Source organism: Manis javanica, chromosome 6, assembly GCF_040802235.1.
Source record: "Manis javanica isolate MJ-LG chromosome 6, MJ_LKY, whole genome shotgun sequence".
Lineage (NCBI taxonomy): Eukaryota > Metazoa > Chordata > Mammalia > Pholidota > Manidae > Manis > Manis javanica.
Window position 1 is genome coordinate 58,589,589 of NC_133161.1, and position 12,219 is coordinate 58,601,807.

Sequence of the window (12,219 nt, forward strand, 5' to 3'; positions counted from 1 at the left end):
TGTCTGACCACAATTTCTCACACTGATAGTTCAACATTAATAAATTAATACTGTTCTAATTAATGGTACTCAACACATGGTCCCATTTTTAAACAGCAGCAAAGCTTTATAGAGATGAAAACATAATTTATACCATAGAATTGACTGTATTCTAACAAATATAAGTATTATAATTTATACCATACAATTGATTGTATTTTAACAAATATAAGTATACTAGAATAAATGACTGTAAATACAGTATTTTTCCATTTCATTAATATTTCTGTCTTTGTCTCATATTGTTTTAATAAAAATATACACATTAATATTATAAAATCTTGACAGCTTCATTCCACTTGTTTTGGATTTAAATACTTTTTTTCTCCCCAATAACTTTATTATGCATTATTGATCTTTCACTTCTGACCACCTGAATTTTCTTCCTGGGCTCCAATTTAGTAAATCATGTTCCAAAACAAACCTCAAGTTCATTACCCTTCCTTGTTTCCTACTCCAAAATAGCTAACCCTTTTGACTTGGGTCTTTCTGTTAATGTTACCACTTTTTCCATGGTACCTAATTTGCCTCCTTTCCCTTTAATTTCTTATCCAAACTGTTGCTAAGTTATTAAAATATTAATCTGAAACTATTGCACCATGTACTTTATGCACATTCATATATGTATAGGTACATATATATGACAGCACATATATGGAGAGTTAACATATCTATATGTGTATATGTGTAAGAGCTCACATACATGTGTAAGAGCTAGCTTATGTATATAAATACATATGTAAAGAGGTAGTATTTGTTGAGTGAAAACAGTTTCTAGAACTTACTTAAACTCAAACAAATAAGAAAGAAAAGAGCTGGGGTTTCAAATCCAGATACTTGTGACTCCAGAACCTGTATGCTTCATCACCAGTTGCTTCTCACATCTGTCCCATCCCTCCTAATCACAGTGTCACTTCTGTTCTTGAACTCTTATTAACATCTATTCCATTTCCCCCCTTACTGTATTTCTTTACCTTGTGTTTTTTTTCTTTTTTTTCTTTTGGTGTCATTAATCTACAATTACAGAAAGAACATTAGGTTTATTAGGTTCCCCCCTTCACCAAGTCCCCCCCACATACCCCTTCACAGTCACTGTCCATCTGCATAGTAAGATGCTGTAAAATCACTACTTGTCTTCTCTGTGTTGCAGAGCCCTCCCCGTGCCCCCCATGCACTATACATGCTAATTGTAATGCCCTCTTTCTTTTTCCCTGCCCTTATCCCTCCCTTCCCCCCCATCTTCCCCAGTCCCTTTCCCTTTGGTAACTATTAGTCCATTCTTGGGTTCTGTGATTCCGCTGCTGTTTTGTTCCTTCAGTTTTCCTTTGTTCTTATACTCCACATATGAGTGAAATCATTTGGTACTTGTCTTTCTCCGCCTGGCTTATTTCACTGAGCATAATACCCTCTAGCTCCATCCATGTTGTTGTGAATGTTCTTTACCTTGTGTTTTGTCCTCAATGCAATTTACACTTTACCACATGATTCATTCCCCTAGAACACAAGTCTAATTTTGTCTTTCTTCAACTTAAAAATTGTAAAGACTTCTTATTACAAATTTTCTCTGTTACGTTTCTTCCACTACTCTATTAGTTGGGGTTCTGCAGAGAAACTGAACCAATAGGATGTGTTCATATAGAAAGAGGTTTATTTTAAGCAAGTGACTCATATGATTATGGAGTCTGGCAAGTCCAATATCTGCTGGCAGGCTGGACACCCAGGAATGAGCTGATTTTACAGTTTGAGCCCAAAGGCTGTCACACTGAAGACCCAGGAAAAAGCAAATGCTGCAGATGAAGTCCAGAGGCTGTCTGCTGCAGAATTCCCTCTTTCTCAGGGAGGTCAGCCTTTTATTTAGTTCAGGCCTTCAATTGATTGGATGAGGCCCACTCACACTATAGAGCACACTCTGTTTTTCTCAAAATCAACTGATTTAGATATTAATCCCATCCAGAGTAATGTTTGAGCAAATATCTGGGCATGTTGGTCCAAGCAAGTTGATGCATAAAACTAACCATTGTGGTTACTATTCAACAAGTTCCTTATAATTTAGCTAAACTGGGCACTTGTAGCTCCCATGAACCACCCATTATTTCCCGTCTTCTTTTGAAATGCTGCTATTTCCTTTGCTTGAACAGCTCACTGCTGTCACCTTATTATGCAATTAAAGATATGTTGAATGAATGAAGAGATAAATATACAAAGAAAATGAAAAATAGACTCTGAATATCAAAGTGACTATTGCCTGCAGTCATAAGTAAATAAGGCTTTCAACAAATGTTAACCCAGCCCATCTTGACTGGTATTAGAAGCTCTTCACCAGTGGTCAAGGACAGGTGACCTTTGTATGAACTGAGCCTCAATGGTAATGTTTCTCAAAGCGTGGACACTGGATCAGCAGCATGAGCGTCACTTGGAGAAAACTTGTTCACATTTTCAGGTTCCACCCTAAACCTACTGAATCAGAATCTCTAGAGGTGAGGACCAGCAGCCTGTGTTTTCACACACCTCAGGCAAGTCTGAGAACCACTGGTCTGGGGACTGTGTCCTTTAAATTGCATTGAGAGATGAAAAATATGGAAAAGAAACATATCAAAGGACAAATATGGTAGAAATAATAGGGTACAACAAGTGAAGGGACATGTGATTAGAAGGGTGAAACAGCTGTGGGGGCAATAGGTAGCTTAGTACTTATGTCCTGGAGTCAGTAGCTCTGACTTTGAAAGCCCAACTCTTTCCTTTCCTAATTAATTCTTACCTCATCTGGAACCTCATTTTGTGCAATCAGGCACAAAGAAGAGAACTCCAGTGTGGACTTTTCCCTCATGGGGGCAGTTGTTCCAGAAAATAATTGTCCTGAGAATAGTTTGGAGGACATGCCTCTGGAGAAATTGAGTAGCCCAGGAAAAGAGGCCAGCTGATGCTATACTTGGGGCCACCCGTGAATCAGCCCAGCCAGAGTGCCCCTCACACAGCCTACCAACGTGCAGGCTCTGCCTTCTTGAGCCGTTTTTCATGGCACACCTTTAACACAAGGTGGCTGCCAACAATCACACAACAATTTAGGAAAACTGAATAGAAAAGAAAGCAATGAAAAAAGAATAAGTACTTAGATGAGACAAAAGTAATGTGGGCAATAAACTTGAAAAACTCAGAACCTTCTGCACTGAAGGATTATGGCTAAAACTCATATTTGTCTAACCTGTCTCATGAGATACCTCTAATGGTGGAAATGGATGTGCTGGGTTAGAGGGGCTGAAAGATTCTGTATCTTCAAGTATTACAATCATGTCAGGACTTAGCCCCATACCCAGTCTACTTCACAGAATGTAGCAAAGATAAGTCACCCTAACTGATAAACTCACCCACATATACACTGAGTATATTCATAAAATGTTACATCCATCAGGGTCCTTTAACTATATACAATAATACTGATTTTACATGTGTGAAAATTAGGATGGTTTATGATCATTTGTGAGTCATCAGATCAGACATTTAAGTTGCTCTGTTTTGATAAAACTCTCAGATAAGCACAACATTGAGCTTCATTTGTCCTCCCTGTGAATCAGAATTTAGCTAGCTGTTTCCCTATATTAGGAGAACACTGTGAGAAAAGCTAATAACTAAAGCATTTTGAATCCTTCCTAATAGATTAATACAATTTAACAGCATGGTAGTGTCAGTATTATTGCAGACCTGGTGGGGCATTATTTCCAGTCAGCTTTAATGACTAGGGAAAATAGGCAGTCAAATGATTCTACAAGTTAATACCAAATAAGTGTAGAGAAAACCCCTTTTTGGTTTCAATAACAATGTCCTGATCTATGTGCTTGTGGTTGTTTTCATGAAGTTTTAGATCCAAATGAGAAAATGTAGAATCAGATATATAATCTATATGATTAGTTATATGAAAGTATTGATGAAGACAAGACAACCTCCAAATACTGCAAGAATTAAGGTTTAAAATATCTATAAATTGTTTTCTTTTTCACAACATATATTGGTAGTTTCCATTTTAAATTTCATTTTTTAAGTACAGTTGAATGAATCACTTCATGTGGTCACAAAATGAGCATTTGAAAAGCGCTCCTTGTTAAGTGGTGATCACTTAAAACTAAGAAGTAAATTCTTGCAGGTATTTGCCTTTAGGAAAAAGAAATTATTGATCCAAATTTCACGGCATTTTATTTTGTCCTTTTGGATTATGAAACAGTTTAATAAGAAACATGTTTTTGAGCAGATAAATTCTACCTTTCACATCAATCTATAGTTTACAACAAGATCCTGAAACAAACTATCATATTCCCTCACTTTGGCATGTCATAAGCAAGACGTACATTTCCTGTAGTTCTTCCTATAACTGTTTACTTTTTTTTTCATATTAAATTTATTTCATGACAGTGTAGTGTGGGGACAAGAGGACTAGATGAGAAAGCGCATCAGAGCTTTAGACAAACAATAGCTCTGTGAAATCCTGCTTCTTCATCTCAAATGTAAAGTGGTAAGCAATAAAACATTACTGCTTAATAGACCATTCTGTGATAATGGGTATACTCTATAATCTGTATTGTCCAATATGGTACCACTAGCCACATGTGACTATTAAGCACTTGAAATGTGCCTAGTTTTACTAAGAAATAAAATATTCTCATGTCATTTAATTTTTCATTAATTTAAATTGAAATGGTTACATGTGGCTACTTAATAGTGTGGACAGTGACTAGTAATCTCAAGTAATGACCAGTAATCTCTAGGGTGTCTCCCAATGCAATTCTTTTTTGATTCTGTGTAATGTTTAATTCTACCCACGTAACCAGATAGGTTGGAAATTTCTATCTCTATAGAAATCCCATTATAGTCAGATTTTTGAATTGATATTGGAATTTTCTGGAAAACATCTAAATTCATGTTCAGTATAATATATTGTTATGTGACAGTTTTAAAAAAATAATAATGAGAAATACACATGATTTGCTTTACAGTGTGAATGAATGAATATCTCTGTTGGACAAAGGTAGAGCCATAAATCACATTTGTGTCTGTATGACTCCGGGCTTGTCACTTTACCTCTTTGCACCTTAAATTCTATAGCATCAGCAAACAGAGCTAAAAATAAATGTTTTTTGAGTTTAATTATGAGCACCAAGCAGGATAATATTTGTAAAACACTTTGCATGTTCTCTAGCACATGGCAGATCCTCAAGATAGCTATTTCCTCCCCATAATTTTTTAAAGTTAATTAAAAATATTTTCTGCACAATCTTTTTTTATAGTCTGGAGGGTACTCATTTGTTTTCATTTTGTATTGGATTTGGTTTTGTTTCTTAAAAACAAAAGCCACAAACAACAACAACAAAAAACCACAGTGAAGTATAAATCATAACAGGGCAGAGTTCAAACACTAAACAAAAGAAATATATTCTTTACCTTGAAGACCATTTTTTCAAACCAGCAAGTTAAAGGATTTTCCTGTCCACTGTTGGTGCTGGTGGGGAAGCCATAACCTATTTGTTTTCTTTCTCATCTCCCTATACTCCAAGTGCTCATTTCTAAGCCTTGCCACAGGCAATGTTGGCCCCCATCCTTCTAAGGAGACCTTATTATTTAGGAAAGGATTAAGGGCAGCCAGGTTGCCAGTGGCTCCATGCCCCAGTAGAACTGCCAAATATGTGGAAGCAACTTCCCCATGACTATGGCTGTGCCCAGGCTCCCTCAGTGCCAGCAGCTGTGTGGGGTCTGTTCTCACCACGGGCCTCTCATTCGTTGCTGAAGCATTCTTGGAAAGTCAAGTTCCAAAACTAAACAAACATCACAGATAAGTTTTGCAACAATATGCATTGACATTTTATAGCACTGTTGTGAGGAGAGTTTAGGAGAAGCAAAACACACCCATTAATATTCACACACACAATGTAATAACACCCCTAGACTTAGCAAATCTACACCCATCCTGATGTGGGATTCTCATTCGATGTGATGTTCCACAGAGATCGATATTTTAAAGGAGCCATAGAGCTTCCTATAATGTGTTTCCCCATTTGTAGAGGGACTCTCTCCTTAGAACTTCTAGTATTATCAAGGTCTGTGCAAAATGAATTTTACTGTGAAGCTTGAGAAGCATAATTTAACCAGGATAACTAGTCAATGACTATTTCTTCAAGACCCAATAAAAGTAGTGCATTGAGGAGTAAGGTTGTAAGCAGTTGGGTTTAAGCATGTCTCAGTTTATGCTTAAATGTGCAAAAATTTCTCTATTCAGAGGTAGAAAATGGCTTGCTTCCTTTAAAAACTTTTTTCCAGTTTTTTATTCCCTCTTACATCCAAGAAGCACATGCTGAATTCAGTGGCAACTTGAAAACATGTGACAGAGGTACAATAAAATGCCACACCTATACTCACACACTATGGGCTCAGAAGGAAAATTATATCTTTCTAACTAGGAGAGGTTAGGCAGTCATTTGTTCCATTCTTTCCTGTATGTGTTACAAGCTGTGGAATGTACAGAGGAATGCATATTGAATAATTTGAGGTAGGTATTTTTTTCTTTTTCTTCAGATTGTATTGCATTCACAGAGGAATATGAAATCACTAGGTTATCATATCCATAGAGTTATATAGAAATGAAATAACATGTTTGACACTTAATGGATATATTGCTTTCTATGTCCAAGAAGGAAAACATTTTTTGCCTCTGAGAAAAATCAAAAATAGTTTATGCCAGTTATAATGCACCTTTCAAGACTCCAGGTTTGGTTTAGGCTGCAGGACTGGAAATCAAATCCTATTATTTCTGCACAGTGAGGTATAGTAATGTCTCATTTATCCGACATTGTTAAAGGATGAGGTGCTCCATGTAAAGAAATGCCCAGATACTTTAATTTTTTTTTCCTTTATGTGTAAAGGGAAAATGAAAAACACAAATATAAACATCCTTAAAAATATTACAAGTGGCCTTCATACGCTGTGTTCCTGAATATAATTTAATCAAGTTTGAAACGGAGCTCAGCCACTTATTAGTTAAATAACTTTGGCAAGTTAGTAAAATCCAGCTCAGGCATTTATTAGTTTTAAAATGTTGGCAAATTAGCCTCTGCTTTCTCATCTGTCAAGCAGAGATAATTACATCTGTGTCACAGTTTAAATTAGCTAATCTATATAAAACACCTCATAAATGCCTAACACATAGACCTACTCAGCATAGCATCCTGGCCAGGTCCGTGGGTTCGGCAGCCAGCCTGACTGGAATTGCCTCTGCCATTTCCTAACAAGTGAACTTGAGCAATACTTTTAACTTAACCTTATTTACTATGTCTCAGTTTCCACGTCTGTAAAATAGAGATGATAACAATATGTAAGGATTAAATAAGTAAAGCAATGAAAAGCTCCCAGACCAGTGACTGCCATATGCTGGTAGTGTTCAGTCAAACTAACTATGATTAATAAGTGTTTTCTAAAGCATTTCTGTGTGATCCAACAGTATATAATTTTTGGCAGGGGTGTGTGTGTGCATGTGTGGGGGGTGGGGGTTATGTATTCTTCTCTGGTTATTTATGTTTTGGCTATCTCACTAATACGTGTCCAGATAATCAGCCATAAAAAGTTCTCTGAGGTAGGTCAACATCATTTCTGTGCTTTTACCTTTTCTGTGTGTGTTTGTCTGTTTTGATGTTCCTTCCTGTTTTTTTGGGAAAACATCCCTCTGCTCTCTCAGCCAAATACTGGGAAAGGCTGAGGCAGCTGAGGAAGTGAAAGGGTCCCTCAGTGTCTGCCCCTCCACCAACAGTGGCAGCCCAGCAAGAAACTGGTGTCACTCAGGCAAGGTAAAATGAAACTCTTGTAGCAGGTATAATGGGTGTTCTCACATTACCATGCTCAGATTTGTGCAAGAGGGGCCTCTGACTGCACTTCTCCCAGCAAGGATTTCGGTGTGTGTAGAGGGGGCGGTCAGTGGACGTGCCCAGGAAGGGTCAGATCACTTCCTTCTTGCTTACCCTTCAGGTACCGGCAGTCTCGTAATTCTGTGCCCATAGAGGCTCAGCCCACCTCCAGGTTGCCACACTGGTATGTACTTCCCTGGACCCAAGAAGTAGCTATGGGGAAGCTGTGTATGGGGATAAGAATGAAGTTCAGATGCCTGGCCTGGACTGGCCGCATGGACATATAGGACAAGCTCACAGCGGGTGGGAGAGAGCTGAGGCTGGAATACAGTGGAGGCCAGAACACTGCATGCAGGACGCCGTCTTCCCTGCACTTCCACCTTCAGGTGTGAACTGTGGATGTGCTGAACCTAGTCGTTCCAAAGGCAGCTAGATCAGGTTAGGAGGGAGAAAGGTGTTTAAGTAATTGTTTGTTACCTTGATATAGAACTTTTAAATATTAGATAATAGTGTGTTGGTCTCCACTTATATTCCTGTTTCAACCTTTCAAATATTAGAAGTTTTTAACTAGTAGGAGAAGTGTATTTGTGACTATATTTTTAAATTGCTTTTCTTGGTTAAATATGTTAGAGTGGAATTACTGGGTCATGAGGTTCAGTTTTGTAGGAAACTACCAGATCTTTATTGAAAGTGTACCATTTTACATTCTTTTCATCAACATTTGGTGTTTTCAGTTTCATATGCCTATGTTGTTGCATATAGGCCTATATATTCATCTTTTTCCAACTGGATGTTTCTTAAGATTAGAAGATTTGAAATTTGGACCTACAATAGATGATTATACTATGGCTTATTACTGAAGTTAATAATCCTAAAAGACATAGAGTATATGAGACAAGATAGACTTTAAACAATAAAGAGATACTACTACATATTCAATGGAATGGTTAAAAAGACTGAAAACACCAAATGTTGATGAAGATGTGGAACAACTCATTTTTATTGAGAATGTAAAATGGTACAGTCACTTTCAATAAAGATCTGATGGTTTCTTACAAAACTGAACATATATCTACCTTATGACCCATTAATTCCACTCTAATATATTTAACTAAGAAAAACAATTTTAAAATATATTCACAAATAGTTACAAACTAGAGATAAACCAAATGTCCATTAAGAGGAGAATGACTAAAACTGTGGTATATTCATATAATGGAATACCACTATATAGCAACATAGAAAAGGAAGAATTTCTGAAACCAACAACATGAAAGAATCATAAAAACCTGTTGCTGAGTCAAAGAAGCCTTTCCCAACAAGCACATATTGTGTGATTCTATTTATACAAATTTTAGAGCAGGCAAAACCAAAACCAACCTATGGTTAAAAGATATAAGAACAATAAAATAGCCTTTGGAGGGATGGTGATGGGGACTAGTGGGGAAGGGAATGATGAAACATGGTAGGATGAAGGTACTGGGTGTGTGTGTCCTTGTGTCTAAGGGCAGATTTTTTGGAGATGGAAGCAGACATTCCTGGAGCTAGGGGATCCCACGGTAGGAAGACGGCCAGGATTGGAACATAAACAAAAGCAAAGATTCACAAGATTCTGTTTTCCAGGGAAGTGGCAGAATGTCTGAGTAGAAATAGAAAGCAACTAGAGAGCCCTACCTTTCTCAGTAGACACCAGGGCTGTGGACCATGTTGGGGATCCCAGAGCCCCCACTTTGTACAGAAGCAGCCTTTTTCAAGGGATAAATCCATTTTAAATAATGAGTAAATCAGAAAGGACAAATATGAACTGAAGACTAGGAAGGACTCCCTGAAAGGGCTAACTTTTGTGAGACTCTGGGGTTTTCACCGACTTGGAAAGATAAACACTCCAGTGCACTGAGGCTGAATTTTATACTATTCTGGTAGTGAGGTCTCAATCACAAGAGAAAAAGTATGTCATGTTCTGGGTCTTCTACTTTGAGTTTATGTCTAAACATTTAGCTCTCCTTTTAGAGGGATTAGGCTTATGTGTGTGGCCCGGAAGGCAAAACCATGACAAATGCATGCAAGTTTTACACAAGTCGGTGTGAGTTCAACATAAAGAATATTTCCTAAGGGAGCTATAAAACCAGAAGAGGTAATGTGTTCATCAGCTCATATACATGTTCTGGTTCACTTAAAATTTGATATTCTCTTTGCAAATTAATAAATGGCATTCTGAGACATTAATGTAAAAATAAAAACAGAATAGGCTGCTGTTATGAATTTACCTAAACTGATTTCATCCTTCAGAATTATTGGTTTCCTCTTATTGTGGAAATCATTTCACAATATATGCGTATATGAAAACATGATATCATTCACCTTAAACTTACACAATGTTATATGTAAATAACATCTCAATAAAGCAGGAAAAAAATTATTATTGGATCCATTTATGTGGATATCTATAGCCTCCAGAACCTTACTGCCATTTGGTGTGTTATGATAAAAGCAAGTTCAGGCCAAACTCTGCCAACATATATTTATTAGCAGGCACACACAAGCCAGGAATTCAATCGGCAAACTCTATGGAATTTCTTTATTCTTTTGAGAATTCTTGCAATAAATTTAAACAAAAGGTTCCCATGAGGTAAATTGACAATATTCAAGTAGAAGAATTATGTTAGTCTGCTAGTTAGAATAAGAGATATAACCCTAGGCCTGTAATACCATTTTGAGCAGCTGTGCTAACCCAAGATTCTTATATTTCATTCAACTAAAAGCAAAAGAGATCAATCCACGTTACCTTATACAATACTTATTCATCATAGAAAAATCACTGCTAACTTCCCTTAGGCTGATTACCATGCTGTCTAACACTGAGCAGGAATCAGGAATCAGGACAATTGAATTGATTATGTCCGTCATTCTGCAGTGTAGGACTCTGCTAAAGATTTGCCAACTAGTAGTTAACCATCCCTGGGGTGTGCAGTCTTGATTAGGATTCTTCCAGTTAACTAAGTGTTCCTCGGGCACAGATTAAAACTCTCACGCATGTTTATATCACTTTATATAAATGGAATTGATATCAGATAATTTATAGCAAACAGAACATCTGCTTCATGAAGCTGTGAGTCCTCATTAATGTGAGTGGTCAGACAGAGACCATAAGAGCAGCTGTTTCTGTCTTCACCATTGGAGACAGTGGCTTCACTGAGCCCTTTGGATCCTCATCTCATTGTAAAAGTCTCTGTTTTTACCCAGGGTCACAAATCTAATTAATGGCAAAACTAGGAATGGAAACTGGTTCTCCTTTTGATCAGAGTTTCTCATTCAGTCTGACTGCAAGATTTAAGCTATTTAATATATTCATGGGCATTTCTGATTAAGTCTGATTATTCAGACACCTGCAGCTTTCCTTACTGAATCCTATTTAAATCTTCATAATAATTCTCATTTTTATGATTTTTCTGATAAAAGTTACAGTCTTAAGTGTTTTTATTCTGCAGACTAATTGCAAATCACATTTTATGTAAAAAATGGATAACAAATATGGCACTAACCTCCTCTAAAATGTTAAGTAAGAATTACTCTTAACATTCATTAAAGTTACAAGTGAGGCTTTCAGCTGCTGCACAGCTCACTATTTGTAGAGTAATTTGGGATATTTGTAATCTTTCAGAAAGCCCATATAAAATATCAACATATTTTATTTTCCTACTGATTACAAGCTTCATACAAATATAATATGAATTATTATATTCCCAGATAAGTTAAAAAGTTGCAAAAAGTATTTTTATTCTAGTCTCTTGATTTAAACATGCAAAATAAGGCATCATAATTCTAAATTTTAGGACACAATGGAAAATAAATATTAAGGCTGCATGATGTCCTTGGCAAAGTCACCATTTCAAAATAATTAAAATTGCTTTAATTTTCACAGTGAATTTGAGACTTTATTTTATTAGATAAAAACTATTATGCAGGAGCGCCAAGTATCTAATTATTCTATGGTAACTTCCCCATTCCTTTATTGGTGAACACTTCTTCTTCCTGTCATCACTTCCAGTTGCAGGGAATGTGAATACCAACAAAAGGAACAAACTGTTCTGTGGTGTTAGGGTTGGTGGTTTTTTGGAAGCTTAACAGGATCCTTCCTTCTTTTAGCTGTCTTTATATTCTCAAGGAGGGCAGCTAAAAAAAGGCCAAAACAAATGTTTCCTTTTTGGGGTTTTGGGGCCTCCCCTTGCAGTTGAGAAAAGAAGGCATGCATTTAGTGGGTTGATCCCTTGCAATAAAAACTGCTATTGAAGGTTTGAAG